The following is a 13185-nucleotide window of genomic DNA, read 5'->3' on the forward strand; positions in this document are numbered from 1 at the left end:
TCACACTGAATTGCCCCAGAGATGTGCAGGTAAGGTGGATTAGCCATGGGAAATGCAGGGTTATAGGGTCAGGAGTGAGATACTCTTTGGAGGGTTGGTGTACATCTGATGGCCTGCTTCCATTACTAAGAAGAGTGAATGAATCATTCAATGCTTATTATCTTGGGGAAAGAAACTTCAATTTGTAATCTAAACACCTTCCATCTGGGTACCATACTTCTCTACAAGATTTTGTACATTTTAAAAGGTTTAATATAATTTTTCTACAGCAAATCACCACCCCCTCAAAAAATCTATCAAATAAATTTGAAATTGTAATTTTCTTAGAACAAGGCAATTTTTTGTGCTTTTAGGAAGTTTAACACCACTAGAAACTACATTGCCAGGTTCAAAGCTAAATGACTATATAAACAGATCACGTCTCATACTTTCAGAGAGCCACAGATGGGCTTGCCAGGTTGAAAGCAGATTTATGTAAAACTCAGGTTTGAACCTTCACTTATCAGAAGAAAACAGACTTGTGTTGCACCTGCTGCAGAGGACAGCTTCGTAAGGACAATTTCATGGATCAGTTTCACAACCTAGAAATCACTGAGGTGTCAGTCTGCTGGCGGAATTCTCCATGGTTTCAAAAGGCATGCTTAAAAAATTGAAATATTCATAAAATAAAATGTAAAGTAAAGAAGAACAAATGCCTACTATATACTCTCAATCTATATTCTCCACTTTATGAAAGTAAAGTACTAAAAACAATTTTAGTAGAATGCAGAACACAACTATATTTTTGACACTTTGACCTCTGAGAACTAACACAATGCCCTGTTCTATTCTCAATGTTATCAAATTTTAAAGTCAAGAAAATTGTTTCTCTATAAAATTAAATGGTGAATCTACATTTAGGACAGAAAAGCATTCAATCCATTTATCTGTGCCATTGATAGCCCTTTATAGGATTGATCTGAATACACTGCCTGAATAGCTGATTGTAGTAAAATATTCCATGCTCCAATAATCCTATGTTAAAAAAGATCTAACATTCCTTACCATTGGTCCAATGATAATGCTGAGTTTCATAATTTTGATCATCAGAGATTTGCTCAAGGGCTTTACTGACCTTGTCTGTCTATCTCCTATTTAAATTTATTCAATGTCTCAACACTCTGTGGCACATAATTCCACCAATTAGTGAATTTGAATCACAGTTTTGAGAGATGTAATTCCTCTTTGCCTGTGTTCGAAATCAGCCACTCCTTAGCCTAAAACTATGATCTCTCATTCTAGATTGCCCTACAAGGGGAAACTTCTGTTCAACCTACCTTGTCAGGCCCTTTTAAAATGTTATACACCTCAATTAGATTTCTTCTCATCCTTCCAAACCCTTCTGAGATCAACTTATATCATTCAATTTCTCCTATAAGACAAGCTTTCATCTCTCAATTAGTCTAAAGAACCTGCTCTGAACTGCCTCCAATGCAATTACATCTTTCCTCAAGTAAAGTAACCAAAACTGTATGCAATACTCCAGACGCAGTCTCACCAATTCCTGGTATTCCTTGGACATTTCCCTGGTTTTATACTCCATTCCTTTAGCAATAAATGCCAAAATTCAATTTGCCCTCTTTCTTACCTGCTGCATACTAGTTTTCTGCTACTCATTCACAAGGTCACCCAGAGCTCTCTGCATTGAAGCGTTTTGAAGATTCTCTCCATTTAGATAGAAGTTGGCCTTTTTATTGTTTTGACCAAATGGATAGCCTCACTTATCCACATTAAACTCCATCTATCAAATTTTGGCCCATTCATCCAATCTATCTTTATCCATTTGTAAATTTTTTTACTGCAACTTACTCTCTCACTTATTTTAGTGTCATCTGCAAGTGTGGCGACAATATATTTTATCCGTAGTCATTAACATCGTTTGTAAATATTTGGAAACCTGAGAATTGTACCCTATGGGACTCCACTAGTTGCAACTTGCCAACCAGAAAAAGAATAATTTAGGTGTTACTTTCTGCTTTCTGTTGGTTAGCCAATCCTCTATCCAAGCTAATATATTACCCCCAACCCATATGATCTTACCTTGGGTAGTAACCATTTGGGCAGCACCTCATCAATGCCTTTGACAGGCCAGATATATTACATCGACAGCCCTCCCATCTTTTATTTTGCTTGTTACATCTTTGAAGAACTCTAGCAAAATACTGAAATCATAAAACCAAGCTGACTCTGATGAATTGTATTTTGACTTTCCAAATGTCCCATTACTATTATCTTAATACTGGATTCCAATATTTTCTGCCTCTATTTTCTTTTGAATAAGGCGTTATATTGGCAATTTTCCAATCCACTTGAACCTTTCCAGAATGCAGGAAATATTGGAAAATGATCACCAATGCATCCACTTTCTCTGCCGCCACATCCTTTAAGACCCTAGGGTGTAGGTCATCAGAGTCAAGAGTATAGTGTTGGAAAAGCACAGCACGTAAGGCAGCATTCTAGGACCAGGAGAGTCAATGTTTTGGGCAAAAGCCCTTCATCAAAATGTCAACGCTCCTGCTCCTCAGATGCTGCCTGGCCTGCTGTGCTTTTCCAGCAACACACTCTTAACTCTAGTCTCCAGTATCAGCAGTCCTCATTTTTGCCTGCATGCCATCAGATCCTGGCGGCTTGACTGCCTTTAATCCCATTACTTACCTCTGTATCTTTTTCCTAGAGATGGTGATTGTTTTAAGTTCCTCCTTTTTTACAACCTCTGCATTAGCTTTTACAATTGGGATGGTTTCAGAGTCCTCTGCTGTGAAAATGGAGGCAAAAAAAAAGATTTTACTGCTTCTGTTATTTTTGTGTTCCCCACTTTCAAATCCGCAGTCTTGTCCTCTAAGGAGCCAACATTAGCATTAGCTCCTCTCTTGCTTTTTGATATACTTACTGAAACTTTTGCCATCAGTTTTTACATCTTGTGCTAGTCATCTTTTATAATTAACCTTTGCAAAGATCCACTGTGCAGGAAAACAGTATGTGCAAGCTCCATTATAAAATAGCCCTGAATATAAAATAAAATACATGCAAACTAACATTAGCAGCATGAGAGCTGTTAGTTTTATTGAATTTTGCTTCACAGCATTAATTTGTACAACATTGGTACGATTTCATTTTATATATAATTTCCGTATTTAATTGTTAACACTGGAGACGAGCACAACTTTTAAATTTGTGCAGTGTGCGTACGTTTCTTCTCAGACCGCACCAAAAGAAGACCTTATAATTTATTCCATAGAAAAAATACAGCATTTTGATTCTACCAGTAGATTTCTGTTTGTACCATGGAGCATCATTGGACTTTGAATAAATATCAGCATAAACTGTGCAACAAAACAAAAACCCTGAAACTTCTAACACAGTGAAAGGAAGAAAAAAGGTAATAAATAATTAAATGTTGCCTTAATTGACATTAACTGTTAACTGTTGACATTCTGCTTTTCATTTCAATGTTGGACTGTGAATTCATGAACATTCAAAACCACATCAATTGGCTCCTAAAGATGTTCAGTCAATTGCAATTTACATCTTTTGAACAGGTGTATTCGCAAGTTTGGTCCAGGTTTACAACTGAGGAAATGCTAGAAATACTCAGCAGGTCTGACAGCATCTGTAATTAATATTTCATTCGAAAGGTGATCAACCTGAAACATTAAAAATAAAACAAAGAACTATGGATGCTGGAGATCTGAAACAAAACCAGAATTTGCTGTTTTTAACTCAGTAGGCCTGGCAACATCTGTGGGAAGAAAGCAGAGTTAACGTTTTGACTCTTCATCAGAACTGATAATAACAGCTTGGAAGAACTGGTATCTGTGCTGAAGACCAGGTTGGAGATTGGTCCAAAGAAGTGAAACTGAATAAGTGACAATAAGGGCTGAGGGTAGCAGCAAGTAGGTATTCTGTGTTGAAAAACAAGCATATAACGTGATAACAGGCCCGAGAGCAGGTGAGAACAGGATGGCTGTGCTAAAAGCAACCCATGTCATGACAGGACTAGGTAAAAAACATAGGAGGATAGAATCAAGCTTTGAAGTATTGAACTCGATGTTGAGTCACAGACACTTATAGAGGTTTATAAAATCAACAGGGGCATGGATAGGGTGAATAGCGTCGGTGTTTTCCCCAGAGTAGGGGAGCCCCAAACTAAAAGGCATAGGTTTAAGGTGAGAGGGGAATAATTTAAAAGGGACCTAAGGGTTAACTTTTTCACATAGAGGGTAGTTCAAGTATGGAATGAGCTGCCAGAGGCGGTGTTAGAGGCTGGTATAATTACACATTTAAAAGGCATCTGGATGGGTATGTGAATAGGAAAGATTTAGAGTGATATGAGACAAATGCTGGCAAATGGGACCATATTTATTTAAGATATCTGATCGGCTGGACGAGTTGGACCAAAGGGTCTGTTTCAATGCTCTACATCTCTATAACTCTATAAATCTATGGTTGCAGAGTCCCTGAGCAGAAAATGAAGACCTGAAACATTAATACTGTTTCTCTCTCTATAAATGCAGAATACTCCCAGGAGTTTTTGATATATTTCATATTTCCAACAATTATAGCATTTTGCTTTTGTGTTTCAACTGAGAAACCAAATTATTGTCAATCTCGATGTTATGTAACCGAGTCTCTCAGTTCATTTAGCTGGCAACTAAAATGTGTCAAACCTAGTTTGATTAAAGTATTAATCTCTTATCAGTTGTGCCATGAGTAAGAGTAGAATCCACTCCTCACTGCTAATGACATGTTTCAATCACTCACAAAAGGCTAATTTCTTCTCTTACGTTCATGTTTGAAAAGAAATGCAACATTCCAGATAGGATACCATCTCCTCACAGAATAAATGAAACATCTTAATATACACATGCAGGCAAATGGGCATTGGGTCTATATATATTCCACTGCTATCAGCTGTTCATATCTATGTGTGTGTACAAAGACAAATTGGTCTCAGGACTCATGATTTTTTTTTCATGAGCTATGTCCTGAAGATTTAAAGGCTGGTTTCCAACCAGAAGAAGTTCAGACTGTATTGAGTTTAAGTTAAACTACAATTCTTGAAATTGTGTCAGGTTTATCAACAATGCCCACAATGGTTGTTCATAGTCAATTGCAGGGCAACAACTTCCTACATTCTAAATTCCATTAAGCTGTCAACCAGAAAATATAATTAACAGTAACATGTAAGTCCAAACAGCTCCAGTGAGCTGTTAAGCAGAAAATAAATAGGGCAAAGTGCCAGTAGATGTTTCATCAGTACCAACACTTGCAGCTCAGTACTTGCTTAATGTTGAAGGTATAGTGTAATTGTCAGAAGACTGTTGTCACTGGTCAAATTCTGACTTTTATGCATTTTTTAATGCAATGTGCAACATTGGCAAGCCACACACTGTCATAACTAGAAGATCTCTTAGTTACAGAAACCTGCAGATGGTACAAAACAGCACAGTGGTTTTCAAACCAATTGGCTCCTCTATCTGGAAGTACTGGCAAATCCCCATGGATTCTATCCATAGAATTTCAAAAGGTGTCTGCAACAAAGATAGACAATGTAACAAACGTAGCAAGTTTTGCTTAATATATTTTGACAATAGAAACAACTGTTTTCAATATGTGCTGACAGAAATATTGATTTAACATTATTCATTCATAGAATCCCTACAGTGTGGAAACAGGCCCTTTGGCCCAACAAGTCCACACTGACCCCTCCAAAGAGTAACCCACCCTCCCCAACCTATATTTACCCCTGACTAATCCACCTAACCAACACTATGGACAATTTAGCCTGGCCAATTCATCTGACCTGTACATCTTTGGATTGTGGGAGGAAACCAGGACACCCAGAGGAATTCCATGCAGACACGGGAAGGATGTGTAAACTCCACACAGCCCGAGGCTGGAATCGAACCTGGGTCCCTGGTGCTGTGAGGCAGCAGTGCTAACTACTGAGCCACCCCCCATATCCTTGGAATTGCCATCAACTCGACTTCATAATTAATTCAAATGACTTATTTGTTAGCACTCAGAAATCAGCGTTCTCACTCCCTTGGGGATGCAATGTGCAGAATCGCAGCACTTGAGCATCAAATTGGGTTAAACAACATAAGTGGTTGCAACTACGCAAGAACCATCATGGATGTCAAATCATTTATTCTGTTTAAAACTACACATTTACTGAAGTAATTACATGCATTTCTCAGCTCCTATATGTGCAATATGTAGATCTGCCCATTCACACAAATTGCTTGAGATGCATACAATATTTTACCATCCCTAAAGCCATTGACCCAGCCATTTGCATTATGAAATATTGGGTTAGAATTTACTGTCAAAAGAACAACATGACTGGCAGCATTTATCTGTATTTGTGCACAAAAAGCAACTTCTTAGGAGGTGATTCCACATGAAAACCCCAAAGTTACAGGTAGGATGTGCCAATCCACCATTAACTCTACAAACCAGACATTGCTATTGGATTTACCATAAAGTATATTAAATAATCTGCAATTCAAATAGTTGCATAGTGATTACAAACTAAACTAACTATAAGGTCTGGGTTGGTGAATTTCAGTCTCTGTAATAAGGCTTCTTTACTATAAATGACCTCTCTGGCACTGAAAATTGGTTTGTTCAGCTTTTAATTGTTAGAGCTTTTATAAACAAATTATTTTTTTTTCTGTTAATTATCATGCATGGAGTTAAAAAAGCAATTGCTAAGTCCTGGTTTTAGATATATATCTGTGTATTTAGTCACTGCTTTAAAAACATTAAACAGCTTCACAAAGATGGCTACTATAATCATGTGACTGATTTTAGTAGTAACTTTCTAGAAACTTCTCAAAGGTAATCAGTCAAGACAGTGACTCAGTGGTTAGCACTATTGGTTTACAGTGCCAGGATCCTGGGTTCATTGACACATCTTTTTGAAATAGGTGTGACTTACAATTTGACTGTGCAGGAGTTTTCTTGGAGACAAAATTGCCCATAGTGTTCAGGGATGTGTAGATTAGGTGCATTAGCCATGGGAAATGCAGGATTAGGGGAATGGTTCTGGGTGGGATGCTCTTCAGAGGGTTAGTGTGGACTTGTTGAGCCAAATAGCCTGTTTCCACACTGTATGGATTGAATTCTAATAGCAACCACTGTCTCATTTACCTCTTGATGTGACTGGAAAGACAGAAATATTGTGTTATAAGCTTCTACAGAGATGACTGTCTCCAAGAAAACTCCTGCACAGTAAAACTGTAAGTCACACCTATCTTGTAATGGTGTGTTAATGACTTGCCGCTAAGTTAAGTTGAAACTTTATTGCTGGAACAGCACAGCAGGTCAGGCAGCATCCAGGGAACAGGAGTGCACAGTAAAACTGTAAGTCACACCTATCTTGTAATGGTGTGTTAATGACTTGCCGCTAAGTTAAGGAAAGGGTCACCTGTTTATTTGCATTGTAAGCTTTTGTCTTGATGTCAACTGCCTTTAACTCTCAAACTGCCAAGACGACTTGGTCATAACTCCTATAGAATTGCCCACAACTGCCTTTTTAACCACAGAGTTTTGAAATAAAGGATTAGCGCTATCCAATACTACAGGTTCTGACAACCCTAACTCCACAGCACAAAGAAAAAGCCTCTGGCCTATAAAAGCCACAGCCACCAACATGTATTGTGCCTTCCAAAGGCATCTCTTTTACTCAATTACATTTGATATCTCTTACGATGGTGTAAATAAGAAAAAAGAGCAGTAGACCAATTGGCTCCTCTGTCTCAACTCTACTTGTATTATCCCCATTTCCCCTAATATCCAAAGAAGCTACCAGTCTTTGTCCTAAATATACTGAACAGAAGATCCATATACCTCTGAGATAGAGAATTCCAAAGATTCACAATACTTTGCTTGAACATCTTAACCCTAAATGGCTGAACCCTTATTCTGATACTGTGACACTCACTTAACATCCAGGGGAAACATCCTTCCAGCTTCTGTCCTATCCATGCTTTTAAGAATTATATGATTTTTCAGCAGGATTTAGAAATCTTCCAAAATCCAGGGTATATTGTCTCAATCTATTTAATGCCATCTCATTGCACTACCAGCTAATTCCAGGATCAGTTGAATCAATATTTAGCACTCTGAGGAATCATATTCTTCCTTAAGTGAGGACATCAAACTTACAGAGTGCTGCAGATGGAGTGTCCCACCAAAGGACCTACATAGTTATAATAACACTGAAACAGATTACGTTCCTGAAAATTGTGACTTAAAGTGAAGCTTCCCATAAGAATCAATGTTATGGCTAGAGTTAGGTTCAGTCAGACATTTCTCACCAGAAAAAAATGCCATAAATGGAAAACTGTACTCTGCATGTGCTTGCGTGTAGTCTTTGCTGTAATAACTTGTAACATAAAGTGCATCACTAACATAACCCAAATACAGTACAATAGTATTTAGAAATTACTACACTTGCTTCTACTGTTTACAGTACTATTTAGGTTGACCAGGTTCCATCAATTGGCAAAAACTGGTCAGTGCAGCTAGCAGTTGGACTCCCACAAATACTTGCACTGACTGACCTCTGCCAACAGATGGAGTTAAGGACCTCAGCGCAAGTTCAAGGGCAGAGCCAAGAGGGAAGAACAGACCTCGAGCCTAAGGCAAGGAGGAAATGGGAGGCAACACCAGAAAGACAGGCTGCTGCTGAGCACCATTGCAAGAGGAGGCTAGGACGGAGATGAGTGCTGGAGGGACACAAGCTGGGGGCCATGAAGTCAGAACACAAGAGCAGGAAGGAGGCAAGACCAGGTGATAATACTTATGGGGAGGTGACACTGGAAATGGGCTGGAAGACTGACATTTGTGGGTATGGGGTTGGAGGGTTAGTGAGGGGCATAAGTAAAAGGAAATCTAGCAAATGACATTAAACTGAAACTGACAATGTTAAATGGCTATACCAAGACTACTTCTTTAATGACATTAAAGTGAAAAAAGATTAAGTAAGACAACATCATGTGGAGACTTACTTGTGCATGATGCCTAGATCTCTGAACACTAATACTTCCCAGTTATAATCCATCTGCCAAGTTCTTACCCACATACTCAATCTGGCTAGAATTTTCTGCAACCTCTTTGCAGCCTCTCAAAGCTTTCTTTCCCACTGAAGATTACAGCATCAGCAAACTTCCAGTCAGAACCTTCAAGTGACATTAAAACTGGAATGTAAATAGCTGAGGTCCTCACACCCATCCTGTGGTACACCACCTCATGACAGTCTGCCAATCTGTAATTGTTTTATAATGTTTTTACTCAAAACATCAATGTTCTATGAGACAGCAAAACCTAAGGATCAAGAAATCAGTTTTTTAAAAAGAAGTTTTACTTAAAATACATGAACAAAAGTTTGCTCGACTACAGCATCACATGCCACAAAATCCAATAGTCCTCACTCCTTGAGTTTCTCTATCAGATTTCTATGTGTCATTGACTTCCAGTATTAATCCATAGGTGCCAAATGAGAACAACTCCTGACTGATACAATAATGGTTCACTGTCTTTGTTGCATTTCACCACATAGATCTAAATTACATTAACAATTCATGCTCTCAACCTCAAAATGAAAGTTCCGATCCAAGGAGGAAAACTTTATGACTTCTCCTATGAAATGAAGAATTTTATATGAGAGATTAATGGGTTTTTTTGTCAGAAGTGCATAATTTTGTATCTTTTTATACTATAAAATTGAGTCTTTCCTCATGGTATTTTAACAGGGGCTTCAATTATGTGGTCATCCTCAGCACCCCCTTTTCAAAGCCTCATGAGGAGACCATGAGACAGAGCATTCCAAGTAAGGCTTAACCAAGGTCATATACAAATCACAAAGATTTCTGGTAAATTGCTTTCTGAATACTGCTTGGAATCCATTTATTTTAGATATAGCTGCATGCCAATTGTCATATAATTTAAGAGATTGTTGTACTAAAATACACAGATCTTGTTCTTTTACCACAGACTTTACCTATTACTGAAGTATTTCATATATATGTTCAGTATTTGACCTGTGCACGTGCACGGTACAGAATCCAAACTAAGTTATATACAATTTAGCAAAGGTGGGCCGAATCCCCAATATGCAGTATTATTTGCAGACACAGCTGAATTCCCAACGCAACAAAACTCATTTTTTTTTAAATAAAAAATTATTCATTTGTGGGTTGCGGGCATCACTGGCTGTGCGGCTGTTATTGTCTGTCTCTAGTTGCCCTTCAGAAGATGGTGGTGAGCTGCCATCTTGAACCACTGCAGTCCATTTGCTGTGTGTTGACCCACAATGCCGTGAGGGAGTGAATTCCAGAATTTCAACCCAGCGACAATGAAAGCATTCATCATTTGTAATACAAGCAGAGGAAAACTCATTCACTTCTCTGCACCACTTCCCATATTTATTTATCAGTAAAACTGTTCCATTCTAGATCACTTCTAAGCAGGAACTTGTAACTTTTACAAGCGTCAGGCTCTCACATTTGGGCACTGATGGAGAACGCTCCAGCAAGAGAAGAACATTTTGAATAGTCTGTTACATCATCCCAGCATAGATTTTATAAATGAATACAGTGATTTGTATTAAAGAGATTGAAAACTGCACTTGGCGTCCTGCACAAAAACATCATACCGAGGGAAAAGGAAGCTCACACATGCTGCTTCAGTCTGCCACGTTAGATTAAAATAGTAATCAATATGTGAGCAGGGAACATCAGAGTCCCTTCTGCAATACAAACCTGTATGTTTACAATGGCACAGAAGTTTCCCTCCTGTTTTCCCAGTAGCTATGAAAGAGCTTGAATGAAATGGCTCTATTTTAACTGAACTGTTGGCAATTGCTTTTGAGGAAAACTGATGTATGGTAGTTCAGATGCAGCAAGATAATTTTATGAACAATTTGGCTGAGGAAGTTGATCACATAGCACAGAATGAGCCATTTTACCCAACTAGTCTGTGCTAGTGTTTACACTGCATGAATCTTCACCAATTCTATCTTCCCTAAATCAGTATTCGCCAATTTGCTCAAATTTCCTTTTGAAAGCATCTAAACTGCATATCTCAAACACTGCTTGTGATTGCAAGTTCCACATTATAATCACTTGCTGTAATTCCTCACTTTCACTATTGGATTTATTGGTAACTAACTTGAATTTATGGCTGCCAGTTTTGCTTTCGCTCCATATCTATCCCAGCTAACACCTTCTAGACAACCTCTATCAGGTGTCCTCAAAGTAATCTCTCCTTTCTAAATAGCCTCAACCTGTTCTTATATTTACCAAAGGCTGCAATCGCTGGGTTCTGATATCATTCTTTTTTGCACATTCTCCAATACAATACTTCCTTGATATATTAACTGATTAGCTGGGTGATGAGGGGAGGGGGGTTTGGATTGATGTAGTGATGCCCTGACTAGAATGTGAAGGGAAAATGGATTACCCTCATAGCAAACAAATTGATGAAGGACGGACTTGGTCTGGTGGTGGTCTGGTTAGTAGAGAGAATGAGGATACTAAAATCTGTATCCAACTGATAATCTAAATGAGTATGAGGATTAAACTACTGTCAACCTCCTGGGTAGGTGCAGGAAAAAAATAACGCATCCAAGTTCTATAACTTAGCGTGGAAAATTTATTCTGCATTTTGACACTCTTGTCAAAGTGAGCAGGGCAGATGCTGTACGTTCAGCAGCGGTTTAAGAAAGGGAAGGAATACTAATGATCTCAACATAGCCTGTTGACGAGGTAAAAGTGACTTGTTTTTTGCAGTCAGCAGCAAAGATATGATGCCACACTTAAACCCACTCGCAAGCTTGTGTGAGCTTTTGAGCAGCACTTATAGTGAGCAGACATGTTTTTAGTGTGGTGTTCTCTACTGGAGATTGGCAGGTAGTGTGAACAAGGCCACAGTGTGTCTCTTTTCTCACACAGCAAGTAGTGACAGTAGTGAATAAACTATCTGCAAGCGTGGTGGAGGCACGTTCAATTGAGGCATTCGAGAGAACATTGAATGTTATTTGGGATTGAAATAATGTACAAGGGGATGGGAAAATAAAAAGGAGATTGTCAGTAGGTAATTATACTCATTTAATGAGCTATTCAGACATGATGGGCCAATGGCCTCCTTCTGCACCATAACCCTGCTGTGATTCTTCAACCTGGTGAAAGTATCCTCACAGACATGGCTTCTGAAACAGACAGTTGGAATATTGCATTCAATGTGCAATATGTACAGAGGGATGGCATGGTAGCTCACTGATTAGCACTGCTGCCTCACAGCTCCAAGGATCCAGGTTCAATCCTAGCCTCAGGCGACTGTCTGTATGGAGTTTGCACATTCTCCCTGTATCTGTGTGAGTTTCCACCGGGCGCTCCGGTTTCCTCTCACAGTCCAAAGATGTGTACGTTAGGTGAATTGGCCATGCTAAATTGCTCATAGCATTCAGGGATGTGTAGTTTATGTGCATTAGTCAGGGTAAATGTAGTGTAATAGGATAGGGGAATGGGTCTGGGTGGGATATTCGTCGGAGGATCAGTGTGGACTTGTTGGGCCAAATGGCTTGTTTCCACACTGTAGGGATTCTATGAAAGTGGAACAGGAAAACAAAGATGAGATTGAGAGGCAAATAAAAGGGACAAAAAGTAGTTAATAAAAACTTAATCCCCAATCAACATTTCTGAAGAATATTTGTAAAATTAAATGTTTGGGTCAAAGGGGTTATTTCAAAGTAATTAAGATGTATCACACTGTTAAAGCTAATTTACATTTGAATACATCAGCTTTAATTTTTTCCAATGTCTTTCATGGATATTTGGTGAGCAAGTAGCACAACCAAGGGCCCTTAAGTGTTTTAATGTTGTATTTCTCAGTGAGATACTAGTGTCATGAAGCTTGGAGAAAATGAGTTAAAACGAGGCAGCAACATCCTGATTTCCATGTTTAAATGTGTAAATTTTCGATGCCTGAAATTGCATAGAAGCTGTGAGTGCTTATGGCCTCTCAGTTACTGTTATTGCAATGTCCAGGCTGCTATCTCTCCTCCTTCCCTACCACAAGCAGAAAGGACAAAACAATAGACTCAGCAACAATGCAGTTTTAATCACAAACCTAAATTAA

General features: G+C 38.6%; 1 protein-coding gene across 3 annotated transcripts in view; it reads right to left on the bottom strand.

Annotated features, from left to right (window-relative positions):
- Nucleotides 1–13185, bottom strand: part of mpp2b (membrane palmitoylated protein 2b) — a 536989-nt gene that overhangs the window by 340014 nt on the left and 183790 nt on the right. Inside the window, exon 2 of one of the 3 annotated variants that reach the window (XM_043675075.1) lies at nucleotides 2695–2794. The exons of the other annotated variants lie outside the window; for them this stretch is intronic. The gene's annotated coding sequence lies outside the window, so the exon portion shown is untranslated. The remainder of the gene's footprint in view (nucleotides 1–2694; nucleotides 2795–13185) is intronic. 3 annotated transcript variants of the gene reach the window in all.

The sequence above is a fragment of the Chiloscyllium plagiosum genome, chromosome 33, assembly GCF_004010195.1.
Source record: "Chiloscyllium plagiosum isolate BGI_BamShark_2017 chromosome 33, ASM401019v2, whole genome shotgun sequence".
NCBI classification, from domain to species: Eukaryota; Metazoa; Chordata; class Chondrichthyes; order Orectolobiformes; family Hemiscylliidae; genus Chiloscyllium; species Chiloscyllium plagiosum.